The sequence below is a fragment of the Neophocaena asiaeorientalis genome, unplaced genomic scaffold (assembly GCF_003031525.2).
Source record: "Neophocaena asiaeorientalis asiaeorientalis breed wild unplaced genomic scaffold, Neophocaena_asiaeorientalis_V1.1 scaffold140, whole genome shotgun sequence".
NCBI classification, from domain to species: domain Eukaryota; kingdom Metazoa; phylum Chordata; class Mammalia; order Artiodactyla; family Phocoenidae; genus Neophocaena; species Neophocaena asiaeorientalis.
In genome coordinates, this window is record NW_020173729.1 from 965,883 (window position 1) to 990,730 (window position 24,848).

The 24,848-nt window shown below is 44.6% G+C and overlaps 1 protein-coding gene across 2 annotated transcripts in view; it reads left to right on the top strand.

The window, feature by feature from the left end:
• The first annotated feature begins 4,836 nt into the window (after positions 1-4,836).
• The window catches only part of SPTB (spectrin beta, erythrocytic), a 123,812-nt gene continuing 103,800 nt past the window's right edge, over positions 4,837-24,848 (top strand). For both annotated transcript variants that reach the window (XM_024750824.1, XM_024750826.1), the window contains exon 1: positions 4,837-4,888. The gene's annotated coding sequence lies outside the window, so the exon portion shown is untranslated. The remainder of the gene's footprint in view (positions 4,889-24,848) is intronic.

Below are 24,848 nucleotides of genomic sequence, written 5' to 3' on the forward strand. Positions count from 1 at the left end.
ACACCAGTTTATCATCACACCCCAGTATAAGCCTGCTATTACATCTGCACGAGCTCACATCTCTTAGGTAATGGAAAATCTAATCCTGGAAAGCTCAGGCACAGCTATAGAAGGAAAGATGCCCATTTATTCCAAAGCCTGGTTAGTGCTTCCATGCACTGGTGGATGACAGGATGTAAGTCTTGCTCTTCTGCTCCTTTCCATTATCGGTGGATGGAAATTTGAAATTGATGTCACTTGCTCCCTTATAGGGAGGTCAGTTTGGTATTTACACACTCACTGCCAGTTTTCAGATTCCTTGCAAGGACCATTCTGTTTGAGGCATCTGAAGGTGAAGTTTATTCCTTTGTCCTCAATGCCTCTATATTGTAAATGGTGGGCTTTTCAAATGGGTCCTCCTGCTGCTTTGTCTTTGGAAGTTGTGGAGACTGTGGTTCCCCTAGATGTTCCCAGAAATGGAACAGAAATTTCAGTTTAGTTTTATGAAATGCATCTCTTGGTGACAAGGTAAAGATGAAGGGAACTAATGTTTTTTGAGCTCTAGGCACTATTTCAAAGTTTTCTGTTCATAATCATGAGTTCTCGATTTTTCCATTGTTAGCAGACATTTGAATGAAGGGAGCATTGGGTAGGGCTGGGTTTATTTGGTTTGGTATCTCTGTTTTTAAGTAGCTTTCTGATACATGTTCATTTCTACATCACAGTAGTCTTAAAATTTCAAACAAATAACTGGTTCTGTGATTCAGCAAAAATAGTTTGTAGGATTAATTTAATTCAAGGCACAGGAAGCTAGTCTAGTCTCTATTTTTGGTTTATGATTTAATTTTTTCAAGTTCTTGGGTCTTAGAATCAAATCACAAGCTTTAAACTGTACATAAAACTGTAAACTGTATTTTAAAATCTTTATCCTGGTTTAAACTGCTTCTATTGAATCTGAAAATGCATATTTTTCTTCAACTCAGAAATTTTATTCTACTTTCTCCTTATTATCATCTCATCTGCTCTCTCTTTTCTCTCCTTTGGTAACTTCTATTGGAACAGATATTGGAACTTGAGGATCTCACCTCCATGACTTTCAACCATTCTCACAAACTCTCCATCTCCTTGTTTTTTGCCCTGTGTTCGGGGAGAATTTCTGTTTCTACTAATCTGCTCTTAACTTGATCAGTTCTGCTGATCAGCTAATGAATTTTAAACTTCAGAAACTACTTTTTAAATCTCTACGTTTTCTCACTGATTATTTTTCTTGGATACAATATCCTTTCAAATCTTGCTGAATAAAATTAAAATTCATTTAAATTTTATCTTCTGTTTTCTTTATTAACTTAGTTTCCTCTGATATTACTTCTTTGTTAGTTGTGTTTGGTGCTTTTCTTTCGTGGTATTGGTTCCCCTCCGCTGACAAAATCTTTGGTGATTTTGATTGTCCAATCATCTTTTATTTGAGGATCGGCTTGCCTGTCTGTTCTGTTAATCATAGCCTGTCTTCAGGAACTGTGAAGGAAGGGCACAACATGCTATCCAGAGAGAGTGAAAGTTCCCTATTACTTCTAGCGGTCAGTGTGTACTTGGGCTCTGCCCCTCTGGTCCCGGGATCCCCACTAACTTTATCCCACAGGCAAACATTTGGTACTTAAGGCCAGCAGGGGAGGGGACTCCTCAATGAATTATTCTATCCTAGGTTCCCCACCCCCCACCTCCTCTTGTATCCTTTGACTCTTGCTTGGAATTTCCCTAAACTATTCCTTCTCCTGAACCTGTTTTGATTTCCTCTAACTTTGTTTTTCTCTAGATCAGGTCCTGCCTCTCTCTTCTATATTTCAGGATGTCCTAAAAATTCCTGGAAAATTGATCACATTTTTTTCTTATTTCCCTGTGCTGTTAGATTTCTATTCTCTTTAAGACATATCTTTTTATGAGATTTAGGATGGAAGAGAAGGTAAATGCATGGGCTCAACCCACCATCTTGACCCAATCTCTACTTATTATTTTCTTTACTATCTCTAATTAATTATCAGATAATACAAGCTCAATGTGAAAAATTCAGAGAATATAGAAATAGAAAATGAAAGTTCCTTCTTGTGTCAGATTCCTCTAATGTCCTGACTTATATCCACTTCTCACCTATTGATTTTAGCTGGAGCTGGGTTGACAGTTCTGTGAGGGCTTCCTCTCACTTCCTGGTTAAGTAGAAGCCCCAGTTCCTGGCTGACAGCATCTAGTTTCAAATGCACACCTTCTCTCTGGCCCTAGAACTGCAGATTGCCAGTTAGGAGCTTGCTTGGTAGCTTGGAAGTGTGGGCTGTCAACATGGAATAGGAGGTTAGGGGGGCAGTCCCTTGACCACCCAGGATGAGGACCAATCTCCCACCTTTCTGATAGACAATTCAGGGAGGCTTTATGAACTCTTCTCAGGAAGTCCCTGCAGAATTAATCCCTGCTGCCCACAGCAATGACTTCAAATATGAACCCTTATATGAGCTTTTCCTTCTTACCTATTTCACTCTCCCCAGTTTCTCATTCCCATTCCCTGGGATCTGCCATTTTCCTCCCTCCTTATTTGACAATACCCTTTTCCTCTGTACTTCTAAACTTCCTCTCTCCCTCAGTCCTAATTTATCATTTCACTGTAACTCAATTAGCTGTAAAGCATGTGGGGATGCTGTCAGGATAACAGGCTCTGTAGCAAATGAGGTTGTATTGAATTATTTAGATTTCAGCTAAAGTGGAAATAACTAAAGCAGCTGAACAGGTTTGTAAAATCCTGGGGTAATCTGTCCACTGATTTGGTGCTTTTACCATATTAATTTTTTCTCGTCGTTGAAAATTATAAATTTTAAGGCTACAAAGAAATATATGTGTAAACTCTTCAATTCAGAGCCCTAAAGCTAAGGAATTGTCTGTTTCATGTAGTATATAATTATGTAGCTGCAGAGCTGCAATTCTAGGGAATCATGGATTTATTTAATAAGTTTATCCACACAAGGCTTTGTAAAAACACAAATACATAATTTCGCTCCATTTTTTATTTCAAAAATAGAACAAAGACTTCTACTTGAGATATATGATAGTCTCAGCCTTTGAAGTTGGCCTGTTTTTCTTGAGTTTTCCTTGCCAGAATTTGGTTCTTAATTTTTAAATGAAAAATACCTTGTTGTTTCTAACTCAGTAAAAAAACAAATGGATTCTTAAATGCTATCAGAAAGGGGGAAGGGTGGCTCACTGCTAATCTAATGGGTTGACCACAAATATTCTTCTATTATCTTCCCTCTATTACTAGTGTGTCTTGGGAAATTGAGCTTAATAAGGGCCCAGACAACAAGGTGGTAGTGTGGAGAGTTCTGTGGCTTTGTAACATCTGTGGAGTTTGCGCCACTTAGCACATCTCAATGTCTAAATGCCCACTCTCAAAAGAGGTGTGACTGCAGCAGGAAGTGAAGTATCTTTGCATATGTTCAATATATAAACTAAGCACGCACATCTGACACTTAAACACCCTTTTCCTGGTGAATCCTGGAAAGCAGCATAATTCAGGTGTAAGACTGTTTCGTCGTTAAGAACACCAGGCATCACCAAAGTTAAAACTCTTTTCTCATCTTTGCGCTTTAAATCTCCACTGTCATCTCCAAAACACCTGAGATTACCTGGGCTGATGTCTGGTGAGAAATTGTCTCAGCACAGCTGATGGAGGAAAGAGACGAAAGCTGCAGCAAGGTGTACCACCAAGCCTTACTGAACAATGACCTTGTATAGTAAGAAAGTCAAGAAAGTGGACAGCCTTGCAAGCTGCCGCTTCTGTGTCTCTCTCCCGAGGTGACTTGGAGATGCTTTGTTTTTCCTGTCTGGCACCATCGGTTCTAGTGTTTTCTCTGGCCTACAGCATCCCACCCCACCCAGCGTGCGGAAGCGTCCGCTCGCCTGGAAACCGGGTCTGGCCAGGAGGTGTCGGTGGGCTGGGGTGGCAGCTTGCCTGTTGATTACAGTCCCTGTAAACGTGCGAGCCATGGGACTGCAGGCTGCGCCCCGCCAGCATTGCCCGGTCCGCCTGGACCACACCAGGTTTGCAAACAGAAACGGAGACACCGAGCCCTCAGGCTGGGGCCGCGGGTCTCGGGCCCAGTGCCCACCCGAGCCCTCCCAGCGTCTGTTCTTACTACCATCCAGGAGAAGCCCCGGAGGACGCTTTCTAACACAGCAGCCCCCGGGAACAATCTGTCCCTCCCAAATCCGCCGCAGCGGGGGCGCACTGCCGGGGCGCCAGCTTTGCCTACCCTACGGCCTAAGCGTGTCTTTTAATATATTTTAAAAACCTGACTGTATACAGTGGGGACGCAGGGCGGGAAAGACTGGAGGGCTCATGTTCGTGGCCAGACTCGCCGCTCTGGGCGAACGAATTAGGCCGGAGCTGCAAAGCCAAATCCTTTCCCCGCTGCAGGGGACTCGGGGTAGCGCGCGGTGAGGGGCGGTGAGCAGCTATGGGGGCGCTGCGGCCGGCTCTGGCCTCTGGCGGCTCGGGCTCATGCAGTCCGGAGGGGGGCGGAGGCCGGCCCGGGGAGCCGGGCGGAGGCCGGGCAGGTGGCCCCGGGCTTGGAGGCTGATTGGCAGGTGCGGGAGTGGGTGGGGAAGGCGGGGGCTGGGCCTGGCTCTGCGGGAGGCTGCGGCCCCGCCTCCCCGCCCCCGCCGCGGGACTATCTGGTCCCGGCAGCAGCGATGTCCCCCGGCAGGAATGTCCCTCCTCAGATAATGTTATTTATATCTCTGGGCGGGTCCGCGGCTCGGCAGCACCAGGCGCCCGGCGGCCGCTGTGCCAGGAGCCCTGCGCTGCCTTCCAAAAAACGCCGCTGCCACCCCCGGGCTCGGGGTGGCCGCCACTACAGCCCCAGCGCAGGTGAGTCCCGGGAGGGCCCGGCGGCCAGAGGGAGCTGGGTGCGGGTGCGGATGCGCGAGGCAGGGGCGCGCGGCGCGAGCGCAGCGGAGGCGCTGGGCCCCGGGGGCGCGTGACGCACGGGGCCCAGGGGACCGGGTGGGGACCCAGCCCTGGGTGCCGGGCGTAGAGCCCGTGGGAGGCCCTGGCGGCTGCGGCAGCTATCGCCCCGGGGCGCGGGAATCCTCGTGGGTTTCGGCGGCGCTTGGCAAGCTGGGCGCTTGCTTTGGAGAGCCGGATCCTGGAGCGTCGCCCGGGGGCGCTGGGAGGGCGGTGAGGGGAGTGCGTGTTCTGGTCCCGGGCTGCCTCCTCCAGGACCCCGGCGTGGGGACGAAGGGGGTTCTGCCTCAAGCCTGTCGGACCTCCGCGCTGCCCTCTCTGCCGGGTTCCTCAGCCCTGGGGCCGCTCAGATTCTCTTCTGGGGAACTTGTCTGCGCGCTCCCTGGCAGCCCAGCGCCCAGGCAGGGAGGGCAGGGCGGCGGAGGGGCCGGGTCCCCGAGCGTTGGGAACGACGCGGAGTGTGGCCAGGTGCAGCCCCAAGAAGGAGAGATCAGCGTGCCCCAAGCCACCCTCCAAGGACCCCCACCCTTCCTCTCCCAAAGAGTTCCGCTTCTCCAAGCTGCTACGGTCCACTCTACTCTCCCTTGCCTCACGGGTTCCTCTTTCTCCGACAACTTGGCCCTGAGAAATAGCAGAAAGTGGGAAAAATAACAGGAGCTTTAAAACAATCCCCAACTCCCACCAATTCGCCCAGACGTCCAAAGGTGGGGAAGTAGCGGCAGGCTTGAGTACCGTTTCCGTGACAACGAGCCCCAGGTAGGGTCTTGATTTACAGCCTACTAATATCCAAACCACTATTTTCAGTGAGGAATTAGAGGCACCAGGAGTTAATAGTAACACGCTTAAATCACTGAAGGAAAATGAAAAGAAACCACAGTTTTGTATGCATCAGATGGTGGAGGGGGGTTGGTGGGTGGTGGATATATAGTGACAGTGTTTTTGCACCCAGAACTCCTGTGAGGAGAGGCTAGGCTGTCACTTCCAGGTAGCAGGCAGCCTTGCAAAGTCCACAGCCTTGAGTTAGTCACGATCTATACTTGAATTCCTAAGGAAAGTGATTCAGGCAGCTCTTGAATGAGAGGAGTGTGCAAATCAAAAATTTAGGCACCTCTGTACTATCCACTAACCGATTCTTAATTTCAAAGATGGTACCAAATTTTACTCTAGAATTCCTTCCTTGACCACCCTCTGATCCTATGACCCAGGGCAGGTCATTTCCTATTCCAGTATCAGACTTTAACTCTTTTGCTAGGAGCCGTTGGTTCCAGAGTGTCTTAAAAAACTCTTTTTTGGAAGTGCAAAATGTTTAAGTGTACTGAATGCTCAATACCCAACACAGCTAGGCTTGTACTTGCCCAGAGGCTGTGGGCTAGTTAGAAAAAGGAATATTAGGCTCACACTGAAGAGCCCACCAGCGTTGAAACTAACTGACTCCTCAGAAGTGGGTCATTTATATAGAACTTTATCAAATCCTAGCATAAAGTACAGCTGAAAGACATAAGCCCTACATTACAAACACATGGCCTTTAGACCCCCTTAGCTGTTGCCCTTCTCTTTATCGGTGGTCCAGTCACAATGATTGGGGATGAGCCAGTCCTGTTAATCCCAAATTCTCAGAAGACAGTCTGCTCATGGAATTGAAAGCACCCCAAACCTCCCAGGCATCCAGGGATGGGCCTTGTAGCACAGGCGTATCAAGTTTTCCTGAGTGGCTTGCCCAGCTGAGAGCTGGGATACCACTTTTTGCTCTGGTCATTGCTTCTCCCAAGTGTTCTGAAGGTGTCTTTTAGCAAAATACCTGCTAGATGGTTAGCTTCGGAGTAGGTAAAGGTGTAGCAGGAGGCAGACTCTCCTATATGACAAACTAAAAATGACTATTTTAGGCAAACTAGCTGTGAATGAAAGTTTCACATGAAAGTAGAGTCAGAGTCTGATGGTTCTGCCACAGTTCTGGAAACAGGCTTGTTTTTGGTAAATAAAAATAACAGTAGCTTGCTTTCTTTCTTTTTCTGTCTTTTACATACCAGTGCCTAGCCCGGTGCCTGGCTGGTGCCTGGTAATCTTTGTTGAATGAATGAGGGAACGAGTAAATGAATGCTCAGTGTTTTCTTTATATTGTCCTATTCCGTTGTCACAATAACTCTTCAAGGTAGCTCATATAATCAACATTTTACAAGTGAGGAAACAGGTTCAAGGAGATTAAGTAATTTCCCTCACATCACTCAGTTGATGAGAGGGGAGGCTGGGATTCAAACTCACCTGTTCAGTTCCACCCTCTTTTAAGGTTCAGAAGTCAGCAGGGGATATAGAAGTATAAATTGGAAAGTTTGGTTATAGGATTGTCTCTTAGCTTCACAATCTTTCACTCTCAAGGCCTCAGGTAATAATTCTGCCTATATCAAAGAAGCTTTAAAAATATTGCTAAAGGTATTGGACACTTCCTTGCTCAGAGGTATTTACCCGTGCCCATTATGTGCAGGTCATTGTTTCAAGGACAGAACTGTAATTTTGGCAGTAGTCAAAGCATGGATTTTTTGAAAACAGATTTTCCTTTCAGTCGTGGAATTGGCCAGGAGGGCTTGATGATGCATGGGGACAGCGTGATAGGACGGAGGATGACTATAAAAAATTCATGAGGCAAACGTTATTGAACTGGGAAGGGACCTTGGAAGTCATTGAGTCTAGCCTTCCATTTGCGTAGCTACTTGCTTAAAGGTGAGACCTAGCTGTAATTTACCTGGTCAATTATGTGCAGTGGTGGTAGGAGCCTTCCATGCTTCTCACCATTCTAGACCATTTCTTTCCTGTCTGTCTCTCAAGGCCAGTATTGGGTTTATTTCCTGAAGTTCTGCCTAATATTAAACCACTGACATTTTCTTTCCTTTGAGGGAGATTGTGAGAGGATATATTTTAATATCCAATACTTTCATCCTAGTGAAATCTTAAAAAGGTATTGGAGATAGGAGAGAAGACATCAGGAGTATTCAACTCTAAACTGTTCCATAACCTCCCCATTGCCTGTTAGGTGTACAGATGTATGCATTTTTACACAACAGGTATCTTGAGACAATACAGATTTTAAGACAAATAATTATGTAGCATTTCTGGAGCAATGGAGAAGGAAAAGACTTTAGGGAATTATTGGGACTGTCAAATACCTGTTTTAATCTAAGCCCAGTCACTAAATTGCTCTTGAAGTATATTATTCCAAGTTTCAAATTCAAAAGCAAAATTATACTCTCCATTCAAGACCTGAAATGGGAAGTTTAAAGTGATATAAAGTACATTTCTTCATAATTTTTTTAAATAAAAAAAAATTCAAGGTTATTAATTTTTTTAATTATCAATTGACTTGGGAAGATCAAGAATGAAAATAACTGCTGTGTGGGCTGATGAGAAATTTGACTTTGGAATGAGGACTGGCAGGGAGGTTCAGGGATACTGGGTTCCGAAATCACGTGGCTATATCACTAGTTGAAAATTACTGTGGAAAGAAGTATTTTACCTTAAACGTAGTTTATATTGACTCAGTGTTTTACAGACCGCTGTTTGGTTGCTCCTCTACTTTAGATAAGAAATCTGGGGAGGAAGAGTAAATGCGGTGGTCTGTGTGCTAAGATCATCACGGAGCATTTGCCGGGTTATCACAGAGAGACGGTTTTTCCTCTGACAACCCCAGAGGTGAGGATCACCTGTTTTTAGAGATGGAGATGGTGATCGAGGGAAGGTGTCGGAGGCAGTCAGGAGAGCTCACTGTCGGGTCTGGCTCCACTCACTGAATTGTCAACTCCCCTTGGTAAATATTTAGAAAATTTCATAGCATATTTCCCTTTGTTGCTGTGCTTATTTCTTAACTCACAGTCAAGCAATCCACGTTCTTCCATTTTCCTCTAGCCTTAGCTGACTATCAAACCACCAGGGGATTTGCAGCCTTCCAGCTCACACAGTCTTCGAGGTAGTCATAGACAGAAAATGCTTCTTCAGGGGATTGCTAGCTAGCTTATGACATTCCCAGGCCTCCTTTTCATCTTTCTCTTTCCTTCTCCTGATGGCTGGAGATATTACAAAGCCGTCGTGTCTTCGTACCTCAGCGAGGCCTTTTCAGGCTGTGCCATAATGTTTAATTTCTACATTATACCTGTGGAGACCTGGCCAAGAGTATAATTACAAGGGCAATTAAAATCCAGACATATATCATGTTAGCAATGGGGGCAAAAGTGGGGCTTCCTTTCTTCCTTTCATTTTAATGCTGTAAATTTAGCAACTGAAAAGGTACAGGGCTAGGAAAAAAAAAATAGAGTTTGCATTGAACTGGGATCAGATCATCCAGGATATTTATGAAAAGAATAACAAGGCACCTTGACAGCTAAAGAACAATGATTGCTTTGAATTATAGTCAATTCAAGAGTTTCCTCCAGGGGCTTCTCTGGTGGCACAGTGGTTAAGAATCCACCTTAACCAATGAATGCAGGGGACACGGTTTCGAGCCCTGGTCCGGGAAGATCCCACATGCCGTGGAGCAACTAAGCCAGTGTGCCACAACTACTGAGCCTGCTCTCTAGAGCCCGCGAGCCACAACTACTGAGCCCGCCTGCCACAACTACTGGAGCCCGTGCTCTGCAACAAGGGAAGCTGCCGCAATGAGAAGCCCGCACACCACAGCGAAGAGTAGCCCCCGCTCACCACAACTAGAGAAAGCCCAAGTGCAGCAACAAAGACCCAACTCAGCCATAAATAAATAAAAGAGTTTCCTCCAGCATGAAAGGGAGAAACTTGGATAATCCTGAAAATGAATAAGTTGAAAACCATTTCCATTTATACCAGACTTAAATATGGGTGTGTCTCACTAGAGAATTCAAAGCACCTCAAATAAAATTAAGCACATCTTAAACACATAACTTACGAGGACTGGAAAGAGGCCACTAGCTTCATTCTGTCCCTCTGCTCAGTTCTTGCCTGTTTCTAGACGCCTCCTGGGAGTCTTCAATCAGCTTCACCTTCCAGAATATTTCCTCAGGGGTAGAAGAGTAAGAAAAGGCCTTTCATAACACTCCAAGCCATAAGTCATAGGGAGCTAGAGCTGGAGAGGCCTGAGAGAGCCATATTCAGAAAGAACAGACACTGGCCACCTACTGTATGCATTACTCTGTTATATGTTGAGGACACACAACATCCGATGGAGACCCACTGGTCCGGTGGGAGAAAGGACTTGCAAACAAGCAGTGATTCAGGGCACCCTGATTTTTCTCAGGGCGCCTGAGAAAAAGTCCACAGGGGGAAGCATCTGATTCAGGCTGGGGAGTGTCTAGGATTTTCCTGATGGAAGAAGGGAGGATGGGTGAGGGTGGGGCCCTAGACACATAGCCTGGCATAGACGTGCAATAGATCATGATTAGATTAGGGAATGAGGAGTAGTTCTCTGTGGTTGGAGTACAGGCCACAGCACAGGAATGGGCTGAAGGTGTGACCCTAAAAATGGTTTGGGTTCGGTTTGTGAAGAAGTTTGAACCATTGAAGGTTCAAGTTGAAATCAGTGAATGTTTTGAGCAGGGGAGGGACCTGATCAGATCCTTGTTTAGACAAAGCTCACCAGCAAAAGAGAAGGGAATGTGAACTAGAGATCAGCCAGTACAAGTTGATGACCACACATGATTTATGGTCCACTTAGTTTTCAGGAGGCCTTTGTAAGTGCATCATCTCATTTTATTCTACAATGACCATGTGAAGAAACAGGGAACATGTCATCATTCCTGCTTTATAGTCCAAGAAACAGGATCAGAAACATACAATGATTTGCCCAAGGTCCCTGAATTTGTAGTAGAACTTGACTTTGACCCAGTTTCCTAGTTCCAAGGCTGGGGCTTTGTCTAGACCTTCTCCATGGAATAATTGAATATTCTGGGCCTTCTGGGTGAGACAGTGATTGCTTGCTTCCTTCAGCAAAATTTTCAGTCTAAGTTCATTGGTCCTGGAAAAAGGGAGGAGGAAAGTTGTTACCGTATTTACTCTTTAGCCACAAAACCTTAAGGATGGCCCTCCAGCCTGTACACAGATGATGCTGCAAAGTATGACTTAATGTCAAGCATCCATGTAGATTCCCAGCATGCTGTAGATAAGCAATGGACCTACGTGGCTGTCAGTTGATGTTTTGGGGTTTTCATTCTCTTACCCCAAATTTACTGAGCATTGTTATGCATATGCCTCATTTGGGGCTTCAAAAACCTCTTTTTGGCCAGTGATCTTGGGTGCCTTGGTTTGTGCTTACTTCAGTCTTCAACAAATATTTATTGAGCTCTCATTTATTTGCCAGGCATATTCTAGGCCTAGGGGATATAGCAGTGAAGATGGTAAAAAAAAAAGTCTGACATCATGGAGCACATTCTAGTTGGGTGAGGCAGGTACTAAACAACAACAAATGACAGATGAGTATCTATCATACTTTCAGGTGATACAAAGAAAAAATAGTGCAAAGGGAAAGAGAGGGATGTGGTTCTAGAAGTTGATGTAGGATGACTGGGAAAGGCCTCTCTGAGGAGTTTTCATTTGACTAGAGACACAAATGAAGCGAGGTGGGGGAACGGGGACATTTGGGGACGTTTGAATCTCTCAACCTGAATTGGTTGAGATGAAGGCCCAAAGATGGGGTCGCTGCTGTGTCCAAGGACTGGGCAGGAAGCCAGTGTGACTGGCATGTTGGGAGCCAGTGGGGAGCACAGGATGTGATGTTGGGGAGGAAACTGGGTCTGGATCATGCAGGCTTTGAGGCCAGGCGACAACTTTGGGTCTTAGCCATATGACAGGAGGTCACAGGAAGTTGTGGGCAGGGGAGTGACTTCTTCAGATTGGCATTTTAGGAGGATCTTTCTGGCTGTCCTGTGGAAGATTGATTGTATGGGACAAGAGTGGAAGCAGGGAGTGGAATGAAAGCTACTGTAAGTGGTCCAGGTAGAGATGGTGGACCAGGGTGAGGGTGGTAGGTTTGGTGACATGCAGCTGGCTTCTGGATAAATCTTTAAGGTAGAGTTGATGGAACTTGGATATAGAAGATGGGAGAAAAAGAATAAGTCAAGGATGATTCAACTGGTTTTGCTCTGAGCTACTAGAAGGATGAAAAAGCCACTTACTGAGATGGGGATATGTCTTATCAAATACACTGTGGGCTACTATTTTTGATTTTTGTTTTCATTGGGGAGTTCATTTGGAATAGACTCAGGCAGATACACCAAAAAGGTGTTTTATTATGAGTGGCTCATCTGTTTGTTTTGAGGTAAAGCCTCAGATGTGGAGTTAGTTCTCTGTGCTTTGTACCATTACTTTTAGGTCATTCTCACAACATCTCACTATATGTGATAGAGATTAAGATATGGTACAGGGCTTCCCTAGTGGCGCAGTGGTTGAGAGTCCGCCTGCCGATGCAGGGGACACGGGTTCGTGCCCCGGTCCGGGAAGGTCCCACATGCCGCGGAGTGGCTGGGCCCGTGAGCCATGGCCGCTGAGCCTGCGTGTCCAGAGCCTGTGCTCTGCAACGGGAGAGGCCACAACAGTGAGAGGCCTGCGTACTGCAAAAAAAAAAAGATATGGTACAAACAAGATTGAGATACATGTCAATTTTTGTAATTAGAAATGTCTTGAATGTGCTGATTAGAGTCCACTTTTTAACACTATCTGGTTGTCATTTTTAAAAGAACTTTTAAAATTATAAAATGAATTCATGCACATGGTTGAGAAGTGTATCCACATTGTACAAGGTACACAATGAAAAGTCAAAGTCTTCCTTCCCCTATCTCCAGTCCTACTCCTAAAAAGTTACCGATGTCAGCAGTTTCCTGTGTATCCTCCAAGAAAAATTCAGTGCATCTATAAGCATATGGCCTGACACATTTTAAAGTCCTAACTTTAACCTAACAAAAGCATGTGTTTGGTTTCATTTTTTGTGACTCAGTGGCCCTCAGGTATATACTTCAATGGGCTGGAATCCAACTTTCTACCAATTAAGGGTCTCCCTCTCCAAAGCCACCACACATGGGAACATGGTGTTCATCACGCCCCTTCTCATGCCCCTTCTCAGAAACCTACAGTGGTTCCTCTGTGGGTAGAGGCGGAAATCCAAACTCAGAAAATGACTTTTTAAAAGCTATTGTAATCTGGCTCCCATCTCTTTCTACCCTTCTCTCTTACCACTTCCCATCACAAACCCACTACTTGAACCAGGGTCATCTGCTTCTACTTACTGAGTCCTGAACATTTCTCCCAGAGTCTTTTGCATCAGTCTTTCTGGAACACTCCAGCCCCCAGTCATCTCTCCCTTCTCCAAGTTTGTTAAAGGGCTAGTTACAAATACTACTTAATTGAACATAATCATAGACTTCTTTTATTGTCATTTAACTTTTCTTGTGTCTATTATTTGTTCAACTAGACAGCTCTTAAGAGCAAGAACTGATTTAAGAATTGCAGTCACAGGTCTTACATAAAGCTCGGCCTAATGCTTTTGTATATAGAAAGAAGTTCAACTAGTAATTTTTGGAATGTGCACTTTGACAGTCATTCCCTAGCGGGGTGATGCTGTTACGCGGGGATTATTTTAATTAAAACTTGTCAGATGATGGCTGCCAAAAAGGCCACCTTCTTAGTGGTTTACAAAGATGTCCATTCCCGGGGAATGGTAACTGGACGCTGCTCCTTTGCATAAAGAACTTTCTGATACGCCTGGCCTCAGTCTCTTGTCCCTTCCTCAGATGGCATTGCATCTAAATGTCAGAAACGGGGTGTTTTTATTTGCCTCTAAGTGATGAAGAACAGGCATTTAATGAGCATGGCAACCATTCGAGTTTTAAAAATTGTTTTAAATTATGATAAGTATATGTAACATAAAAGTTTCCTTTTTAACTATTTGAAGTGCTCAGTTCAGTGGCATAAGTATGTACTCATTGTTGTGTAGCCACATCATCACTGCCATGTCCAGAACTTTTTTTTTTTGTGGTATGCGGGCCTCTCACTGTTGTGGCCTCTCCCATTGCGGAGCACAGGCTCCAGACGCGCAGGCTCAGCGGCCATGGCTCACGGGCCCAGCCGCTCCGCGGCATGTGGGATCTTCCCAGACCAGGGCGCGAACCCGTGTCCCCTGCATCAGCAGGCGGACTCTCAACCACTGCGCCACGAGGGAAGCCCCAGAACATTTTTCATCTTCCAAAACTCAAACTCTGTGCCCACTGAGCACTAATTCCCACTAACACTCCACAGCACCTGGCAACCCCCACTCTACTTTCTGTCTCTATGTATCTGACCACTCTAGGTACCTCAGATAAGCAGAATCATATCATATTTGTCTTTAGTGACTGGCTTATTTCACTTAGCATAATGTTTTCAAGGTTCGTCCACGTTGTAGCATGTGTCAGAATTTCCTTCCTTGTTAAGGCTGGATAATATTCCATTGTATGTATTTTTCACATTTGTTTATCCGTTCATCCATTGATGGGCACCTGGGCTGCTTCCACTCTTGGCTGTTGTGAATAATGATGCTATGAACGTGGATATACAAACATCTCTTCAACATCCTGCTTTCACTTCTTTTGGGTTTATACTCAGAAGGATACTCCATTATATGGCTGGATCTGTCTATTTTTGACTTTTTGAGAAACCAAACCATGCAATTAAAAAATTTCTCCCTGATATTTGTTGTTTTCAAAGGGAAGGGCAAAATCTATTAACATCCTCACCTTGGGGACCAAACTGAACTTGAAAATTGTTCCTTTGAGAACACTATCTTGAGGGGGTAGTTTGTCATCAAAGTTCTTGAATTTGTCCCTGTGTTAGTAACCTATTTTTAAACGGTAGACTTTTAGAGGACAGGCAGGAGATGTTTAATTTGCTTGTAGAACATGTAGCCCAAACTCAGGTGGGAAGAGTGTAAATATTACATGATGATTATTTCAGCCAAAATAACTCCTTGAGCTGGATGACAAGAGTTTGGGTTGCTTCCAGCTCCTTTTCTCTTGCTGTTTGCCCTTGGGCAAAGAACCTTCTTTTTCTGACTTTTTCAGGTGTGTGTGTGTGTGTGTGTGTGTGTGTGTGTGTGTGTGTGTGTGATGGCACCTTAATATTTATTATTATCCTTAAAATTTCTTCACAGATTTCCTTGTAATGACTGGTACTTCATCTTTGTAGCCTGGCCTGACAGCCCTTCTCCTTCTCCAGGTCCTGGGGTAGCACCGAGTGCGTCCTCCTGAATATTTTTGAGCACTTTCTCATTCCTTTGTTACAACAAGGATCATCTTGGTTTGCAATTGTCCACTTGCCTTCTAAACCTTTAGGCTGTGCTTCTTGTGATGGGGAACTGGGTCTTACTCTTTTTTTTTTTTTTTTTTAATTAATATTCCCAGCACCTAGAGTCACACTTGGTACGTAGAGGGGAGTGGCTCAAAAATAGTTATTGATTAAAAAAGTAAAGACTAAATGAAGCATTATTATAATAATTGCACAATTAGAATAATGAGTTATTATAATAAGTCAACACTTATTATGTGATGGTACTATGCTGAGAGCTTTTATATATATTTGTTATTTCTATTATCCTAATTAGAGAGAGAAAAAAATCAGGCTTAGAGAAGTTTAATTACCCCAAATTACATACCTAGAAGATCAAAGCTGGACTTGAACCCTGGTGTATATTCTAGAGTGCTTGCTTGGACTCATCACGCCTACCATATTTGGCTGGACATCAATATTCCACAGCTCTCAATTCTAAGAGTTTCTTTTGTTCTTTTATCCTGCATCTTTACTGATCTGAAATTAGAGAGGTAATTATTTGTATACCTTTATATGTTGCTTTATATTTTCAATGATTTAACCTAATAGGCTTGAATCCCCTGATTAGCTGTTAATAAATAATTGATGTTCTGAATCCTATTTCCGAAACAGTTCTCTGACATCTGAGGATGAAGGTGCTAATGAGTACTGTACAATATACCCACTGTCATAAGGCAGCTCCCCATATCGCTGTACTAAAACTGCTTTCAAAGGGGTCTGATACTGTCAAATGTGATGGCCTTCATCTAGACCCAAGTCGCAGGTTCCCTGCATTATTTGACTATTAACCACTCTTGCTTTGAAACTATGCCCTCCGTTGGCTTCCTTTTTCTCCTCCCAGCTTGCTTCTTTCTGCTTTTTTTGTTCCTTCCTCGCTACCAGTTTTTAATTGTTGAGGTTGCCAATGCATCTAAATCCTTATCTCTAGCCCCAGTCTCCCGTCTCAGTTCCAGGCTGCTTTAGAGCTGTGTACTAGCTGTCTTCATTTGGTTGTAACAAGAGGTCTCAAACTCACCATGTAGCAATAGGACCTCTTGGCCCCCTTCTTCACCCCCAAACCTGCTCTTCTGCCCTTTCTTACAGCTAGGTTCATGTTGTCACCACCCTCCCAATCAAGAATCTCAGCAACTTTTGTGGTTATTCTTCTTTTCACACTTCCACATCCTGTTGGCTGCCGGCTCCTATACATTTTTTCTCTAAACATGTCAAGTTAGTTCCTTTCTTTCAATTTCCACTGTCCCTATTCATATCCTATGTTTGAATAACTGGCCTTCGGTCTCTCTCTTTCTAACCCATCTTACTCCCGATCTCAGAATTATTTTTAAAAACATGAGTCTGACTGAGTCATTCAACTGCTTTAAAACCCTTTAATCATTCCCCGTTGCCCCCAAATAAACTTTAAACAGGTAGGAAGGGACCTTCACAACCTGTTCCAATCTCCTTTCCAGGCTTCATTCTCTCTCTGTTTACCCCACATTGGATGCTTATGACTGTTTAAACTTGGGGTGCGTTTTCATGCCTCCATGACTTTGCTTCTGTTGTTTTCTAGGGCTGGAATATCTTTTTGCCTTTCCTCAGCCGTGAACTCTTACACAAATGTCCCTAAAGGCCCTGATCAAACATAACTGCTTTGATGCTTTCCCTCTTCCCTAACCCAGGAAGACACTACACGCTCCTCTGAGCTCTTATGCTGTCACTTTTCACGTGGTACCCTGGCTGGCCGCACACAGGCGTGACTCTCCTTCAGATTATGAGTTCCTCGAAGAAGGGACATTTGTCTGGTGCCCACGGGGGAGCTGGTGCCTAACTCGGGGTCTGGCTCATGGGCGGTGCTCAAGAAGTGTTGGTTGAATTGGGTGATAGGGGAAGTTTCAAGAATATTCAACACTGAAAATAATCCCCCACATTCTGACCTATAGACAATTATGAAGAAGGGTTAATGGGAGACACACACTGTTGACGGGTTTGGGGTAGGGAGTGGAGAGGCATGCTTTAGACCTGAGGAGGCTATCTTCCCACCTCTGTATTCCCCAATTGCTTTCCGTTTAGCAGAGGGGAAAGTAACTGCCGACTTTTAACGTACATCATCAGAATATGTCTAGTGCTAGAAAAATTTAGTTATTCATCGAGAATACAGTCACTCCCACCTCATTTTTCAGTGAATGTTTGAGGCTGACCCTCAGAATGCAGCTATGAAAGGCTCTTTGAGTGGGTGTTGTCAGAGCAATATACACGAGATTTGCTTTATAATAGTGAAGAGTTAGAAAAACATTTCAGAAAAAAAGACCCTCAAATTCCTGTAGAGAGGTTTTATTTTTTTCTAGGTGCATTTAACCTTTTTTGTTTGTTTGTTTGTGCTTAAGGCATGTCAAAGTAGAGACTACCTTGTAAAATATTACAGCGCTTGTTTCTTGGTATGTTCTGCCCGCTTTTTGCCTTACCCGGACAAGATGTGAGTTTCACCAGTGGCTGGACTCCCAGCATACTGCTGGCTCAGGCCTTTGAGAGTGTTTTGTTTCTTTCAACAAAACTCTCTGTCATGGACACACTCCCACTGCAATCCAACCGCTCTCTTCTTTTGCTGTGTTCTGTGCCCAGTGGTTGATAGGAGCTGGGTTTTAGCTTCCAAAGGCAGTGAGCAGGGCTGCTAGGCCTTTATAAACATGTGCAGGGGTTCTGAGATGAACTGATAAATGGAAGGCCCTCAAAAGGCTGTGGACGGATGTGCCCGGTAAAAAGAGGGGCAGAGGACAAAGTTAGGTCTCATGCGGGGGACCTGAGGGGAAAGAAACAAAGGAAGGGACTCAGGCAAGATAACTGAAGGCCCCAGAGAGTCCTGAGGGGCATAAGGAGGCCAGTGATGAGCACACAGCAGTCAGCAAACTTGATCCAGAGGTGACATTGAGCGTGGGGTCAACTAATAGCAGCTTCTAAAAGATCTAGATAGAATGCCGTGGATGCCAGTGGTCACTATCCCATCTCAAGGATTCCTAGTTGCCATTGTAAAGGTTACCAGCAGGCTGACTACTGGTTAAGTGGCCTGGCTGCATGCTTTTTGAGTGAACAAGCCTTTTTATTTTATTTTCAGGAATGATTTACTTTGTATTATGTTAGCTGTGGTCTGGTCTCTGTTTTCCCATTTAAAATCTAGGCTATTGCTGGTGGGGTCAGTGTCTCAGGCTCTTCCTTTCTCTGCAAGGTGGATGTTACATTCTGTACGTGCTTTCTGCAACTGTTGGGAATCTCGATGCCCAGACATTTAAAATCTGAAGCAGGAGAGTCCCTCACGGTGGAAAGTTATCAGAAGAATGGATGTGTTTACAGGCACAGAGAGTGAGACCCTGTGTTAGAACCAAAGCGCACTGCTCTGGGGTAGGAAGTAGGTACCCTCTGCAAGGCAGGGACCCAACACCCGTGAGGACAAATGAGGTCACTTGCATTCAAAGCTGTGTGAAACCACTTTGCCAGGAGACTGGAAAAATACTCGGCCAGCAGCAGGTCGTTGGGTGAGCTGGTGGGTGCGGAGTAGAGCAGGTAAGTCAGTACCGTGCCCTCAGTGGAGCAACTCCATCGGCAGCCCCGGTTTAGCTGCTCTCACTGCTTCTGACCCAGAAAACGCTCAGAAAATGACTGCAGTGAAACACATCTTCAAGGTGAAGCTTTCAGTCCTGGTGGGGGAGGGATGCAGAGTTGATCCCAAGGGTTCAATACTTACCTCGTAAATGTGCTGGGAGTGAGCTTTGTTTATGCTCTGACCCAGCGGAAGTCACTTTACATCTCGCCCTGTTTCCACCAGCAACGAGTGCCTTCTGCTTGTTTTGCATAAGCCTTGCACCTCCTCTGCGGAAGAGGCAGGGAATGAAGTGGGAGCTATAAAACTCCTGGCGTCATAAATCTTTGCAAAAACAGCAGTCTAGTGAGCAGCGTATTTGGCTGGCAAGTAATCATCACAGTCTATACTTGGTTTCTCTGCCTGTGAAATGGTGGGAATGCTTTCTCGTTGAAATGTAAAGGAGGTCAAAATGAAATAGCGTATGCATTTTCCTTTTTAAAAACCTGATGCTTAAATTAAGCATCAAAACAACTCAAAGAGAGATGTCCTATGGGTAAAAGGTACTCTCTGAGCACCTTGCAGACATCATCTTATAACCTAGAAATTTTCTCTGAAGAGTATCTGGTTCAACTCGCCTTTTTATTTTGAACCAATAAGGGAGATCCGCAGAGGGGAGCTGATTTGCCTAAGGTTGCAAAGTTAGTTAGTTGCAGGGCTCCAGGTAGAACCTGGGGCTCTTGATCTATGGCCCAGTCCTACCTCTCTGTCTGCCTCTCCCCCTCATATGTATATATATATATGTTGTGGTTGCTTTTTGTACTATACTACAACTTGCCCTTTTCATTTAATGATGAGACACTTTGGATGTCTATCTATATCAGATTATTAGATTGCCCTCTTTCATTCTTTTTTTTTTTTTTTTTTGTCTGCGTTGGGTCTTCGTTGCTGCACGCGGGCTTTCTCTAGTTGCAGGACCGGGGGCTACTCTTCGCTGTGGTGCGCGGGCTTCTCATTGCGGTGGCTTCTGTTGTTGCAGAGCACAGGCTTTAGGTGCGCAGGCTTCAGTAGTTGTGGCACGCGGGTTCAGTAGTTGTGGCTCGAGAGCTCTAGAGCTCAGGCTCAGTAGTTGTGGTGCACGGGCTTAGTTGCTCCGCGGCATGTGGGATCTTCCCGGACCAGGGATCAAACCCGTGTCCCCTGCATTGGCGGGCGGATTCTTAACCACTGTGCCACCAGGGAAGCCCCCTCTTTCATTCTTAACAGGTGTATAGTATCTTATGCTCCTTCTGGTTCTCCATGTTGACTTTAATATGTACAAGCAGCACCATGGAGTTTGAATCGTTTTTTTATAATTAATTTTTATTAGAGTATAGTTGCTTTACAATGCTGTTAGTTTCTACTGCAGAGCAAAGTGAATCAGCTATATGTATGCAAATATCCCCTCTTTTTTGGACTTCCTTCCCATTTAGGTCACCACAGAGCACTAAGCAGAGTTCCCTGAGCTATACAGTAGGTCTCATTAGTTTGGAGTTTGAATTCATGTTACTGATGTAAGAATATTTTATATTAGCATCCGGGGAGGGGAACAACTTCTGTCAAGGTCAGATGGTTTGAGAAATCTGAGACCTTGCTTCTGTTTCCTGCTGCTACTTGTGGGCCCCTGTCATATGCCAGGTGCCACGCTTGGGACTTTAAATGCTTTAACTCATTTAATTCTCACAACAGTCCATTGAGTTAGATATAATTCCTATTTTACTGATGAGCGGGTTGAGGCTAGTCAAGCCAGATTTGCTTAAGGTCACACAGTCAATCACGTGCCAGGCTCCAGATTTGAACCCAGATTTGCTTGACTCCAAAACCTTTCTCATTGTCTGAAATCTAGGACACTAAGAAGAACGGTTATGATGGGTTTAAAGCTCAGCGTTTTTCAGATCTTCCAAGTTTTGTTGGTATAGACCCAGCTAAGGGTCCACTACACACACCAGCAATGATATGGAGGACCAAGTAGCAGTGGAGCAGAGAGAGAGTGATGTGAGGAGGAGGGACAAGAGGTGGCTGCACTTCAGGGCACATTATTGTGTGTTATGTGCTAGGCTGCAGGAAACACAGAGGGATTGACTGAGACACAGCTCTCCACTCTTGGGAAGCTTCTGGTTTGGCAATGGGAAAGACTCATGTGTGACTGACTGTATCACAAACTGCCCCAGGGTCTTCAGGAAGCTAAGGTTGGTTTGGGCCAGGGGTCCTGGGAATGCAGACTTCACTGAGCAGCAGCCATCTGAACTGATCCTGGAGACAAGTGCAAGGTTCCCGCTGGCCGAGTAGGGGAGAGGGCATTCCATAGAGCAAACGGGGGCACGTGCGACATAGGAGCCTGGTGTGGCTACAGCAGAGGATGAGTGGGAGGATGTAGTGACCGAGGGGCCCAACAGTTAGGATGGGGCTAGATTGTAGCAGCCTTGAATGCCATGTAAAGAGCTTGTAGTTTATATTGTAGGTCCTGGGGGCACGGTCCAAATATTTGAACAGGGGCGTGACGTGCTGTCAGCTTGTGTTTTAAGACATCCTGCAGAAATGTAACGAAGGGCTCAAGAGGGTCGAAACCAGGGCAGTGGGGATGGAAGGGAAGAGGTGAATCCAAGAGATTCTGTGAAGTCCAAGTATCTGGACTTTATGTGTGAGGTCAGACCCATTGTCGATTTTTGTGGGCCCTGCCACATAAAGGACCAAACGTATTAAAATTTACCAGTATCCAGATGCAACTAGAGATTATCATACTAAGGGAAGTAAGTCAGAAAGAGAAAGACAAATACCATATGATATCACTTATATGTGGACTCTAAAATACGGCACAAATGAACTTATCTACAGGACAGAAACAGACTCATAGACGTAGAGAACAGACTTGTGGTTGCCAAGGAGGTGGGGGGGAGGGAGAGGGATGGACTGGGAGTTTGGGGTTGGTAGATGCAAACTATTATATTTAGAACGGATAAACAACAAGGTCCTAATGTATAGCACAGGGAACTATATTCAATATCCTGTGATAAACTGTAATGGAAAAGAATATTAAAAAAAAAGTCTATATGTGTATAACTGAGTCACTTTGCTGTACAGCAGAGCTTGGCACAATGTCGTAAATCAACTATACTTCAATTAAAAAATAAAATAAAATAAAAAATTACCAGTATCGTATTTTAAATATAATGTTTTGCTGTCAAAAATATTTGAAGGGATTTTGGGGGGGGTTATATTAGGTTTTTTTTTTTAAATTGGAGTATATTTGATGTATAATGTTGTGTTAGCTTCAGATAAAAAGCACAGAGACTCAGTTATACATATATATGTATGTGTATATGTATATATTCTTTTTCAGGTTCTTTTCACTTACAGGTTATTATACAATATTGCATAGAGTTTCCTGTGCTCTGCAGCAGGTCCTTATTGGTTATCTACTTTATATATAGTAGTGTGTATATTCATCCCTCCCCCTCTGGGAGTTATTCTTAATTTTGGTTTTACAGTGTTAATTTTATACTTTGGCACCAGTCAGTTTTTTTCAAGTCTTAGAGTATATTCGCCAGTCCTTAAAATTCAGTGGCACTAAGGTGGGGGGGGAAGGGGAGCTGTTGAATACGACTTAGCATTTTCTAGCTCAGGTGTCTGGGATGTTGGTGTTACTAATTTACTGAGATTTAAGTCTTAAAAGAAGGAGGAGCTCTGAGGGTGGGGAGGAGGTACAAAGCAAGAGTTCAGTTGACCATGTAGAGTGGGAAGTGTTGGCATGTTTCGGTGGAGCTGCTGCAGTGAATCTGGAGACCAGGAGGCGCTGGGGTTGGGAGTGTTGATGTGACAGCCCTCAGTCAGCACAGAAAGGGAGGACATCACATGAGGGAAGAGAATAGACTTTAACTTTGGGTAATGCCCACATTTAAGGGATGCGCAGAGGAAGAGGACCTAGAGAATGTGATTGCCGTGTAACAACATACTGAGGACGAAGAACCAAGGGAATCCAAAGCCATCCAAATCCAGCTTCAAGAATAAGATGGTTAATAGTGTCTGATGCTGGAGAGGCATGAGAGGAAAGGCTAGGAGGATGCCGTTAGCCTGTAAGAGACTCAAGTAACCTTCAAGAAAGTAGTTTTAGTGGAGGGTCCCATTCAATCATCTGGAGTTAGAGTGAAGCCATGGTGAGGAGGAGAAGGCAGTGAATGCAGACTGCTTTTCTGAGAACGTCGTAGAAAATGGGTGGGTTGAGAAAGGTCAAAGGAAGTTTGGCGGGACATGATTTTTGGGCTGAGAGGGTAAGGAGCCCTTGGAAAGGAAGCTGGACTGAGAAAGGATTGGTGGATGGTGGAAGTCTCTGGGAGGCTGGAAAGCACCGAGTAGTAGGGTAGCCGACCAGCCCAGTCACACCTGTGCCCTGACATTGATGCAATTCTGCATACGAGGCACCATGATGGGTATTCCAGGGGCATCCCACCCTTCAATGAGGCTGTGAGGTGACTCTAGGCTCCTCAAGAACAGGGACGTTATGTTCACTGCCTGCTCTCGCTGCCTCGATAGTGCCTGGCACAGCACGATGCATCAGTGCGTATTTGTCAGCGCTCTGGTGGACTTAGCGTTCCTGTCCCACAGCATCCTGAAGCAGGTCCGTCCCTTCTCTTTTCTCATGTTCTACAGTGGGACGTATGATGTAGGTGCGGCTCATGTAAGTTTGGAAGCTTGGTTATAAAGCAAACATTCTCACATTCACACTTTACACCTACCTGCGTGCCTCTCCCCTTTTCTCAGTTCCCTGCCATCTCAGGTCCTGTCTCGAAAATGCAGACAAGTAAATTTGTACTGGGACTCCTTCTGTGCCTCTCAGTGCTGAATTCTGGGGCACCGGGACTTTCTGTAGAAGCCGGGAAAGAATATATGATGATCCTTTAGGGGAAACAAAGGGGCTCATTCAATGAGTTGGTGAAAGATGAGTCTCCTTTGTTGATGGAGATAAGAGAGGATCTGGTTTCCTGAAAGCTCTCTGGGTGTGAATGCGCTTTCTTTGCTTGGTTCATGTCACTGGGGGATTTCCCTGATGGCCAATGAACAAGAGGGATCTTTGCTAGGAAGCGCTCCTGCCACCCCAAACTCTATTTTGCGGAAAGGCAGAAACCCAAGGATCAGGCCACATTTGCTGTAATTCTCTCAGATTCTAAGAGTATGAAGAGTTTTATTCAATGGGAAGAGTCTGACTTATGTTTTGGCAATTTTACATTTCCTGGTTGAGATGAGCTGGGAGACTTAGCTTCTTTTCAGGATCACTTAATTTTTTTTCCTTTCTGTTTACAATTATAATACAGAGTTTTACTAATGTAAAATATTGCAGAAATACAGACCATAGCAAATGAAAGTTCCTCATCATCCACTTTCCTTATCCCCTAGATAATCATTCACTACAATTTGATGCATATTCTGCCAACATTTTTTATACATATGCTAATAAAATATATGGTTGCTATTTATTTTTACAGAAAAGGATTTCTATTATGGATACTATACTATTTGACCATTTACATTGTTTTACTCATCAGTACACAAGGTCGTCTTTCCACATATGTATACCTGTAGGTTTTCCTCATTCAAAATGGTTCCATTGTATGGAAAAACCGTACTTATTTAACCAATTTTTAAGTGATGCCAAATTAGGTTGTCTTAATTTTTGTGTGTTTTCATTTTGTTTTGGCTCTAACCAATAATATGGAGCTAGTTTTAAACTGCTGGGAATGGATGGCCTGTTTAAACTAAAGGGGCTAGAAAAATGAGGCCAAGTTTAGTGGGGATGTATAAGGCTTGATTCCCTCCATTCTCTCCATTCTCAAAGTAGGGCAGGACCTCTCCTGCAGCCCAGGGGAGTCTCCTGTCCCTTCTCCCAGGCAGGACCCAGGCACAGACCTTTTGTTATGAAACGTACTTAGACCAAATCACACTGCCATTTTGTTTTGCTTCTCCCCTTTCCTTCCT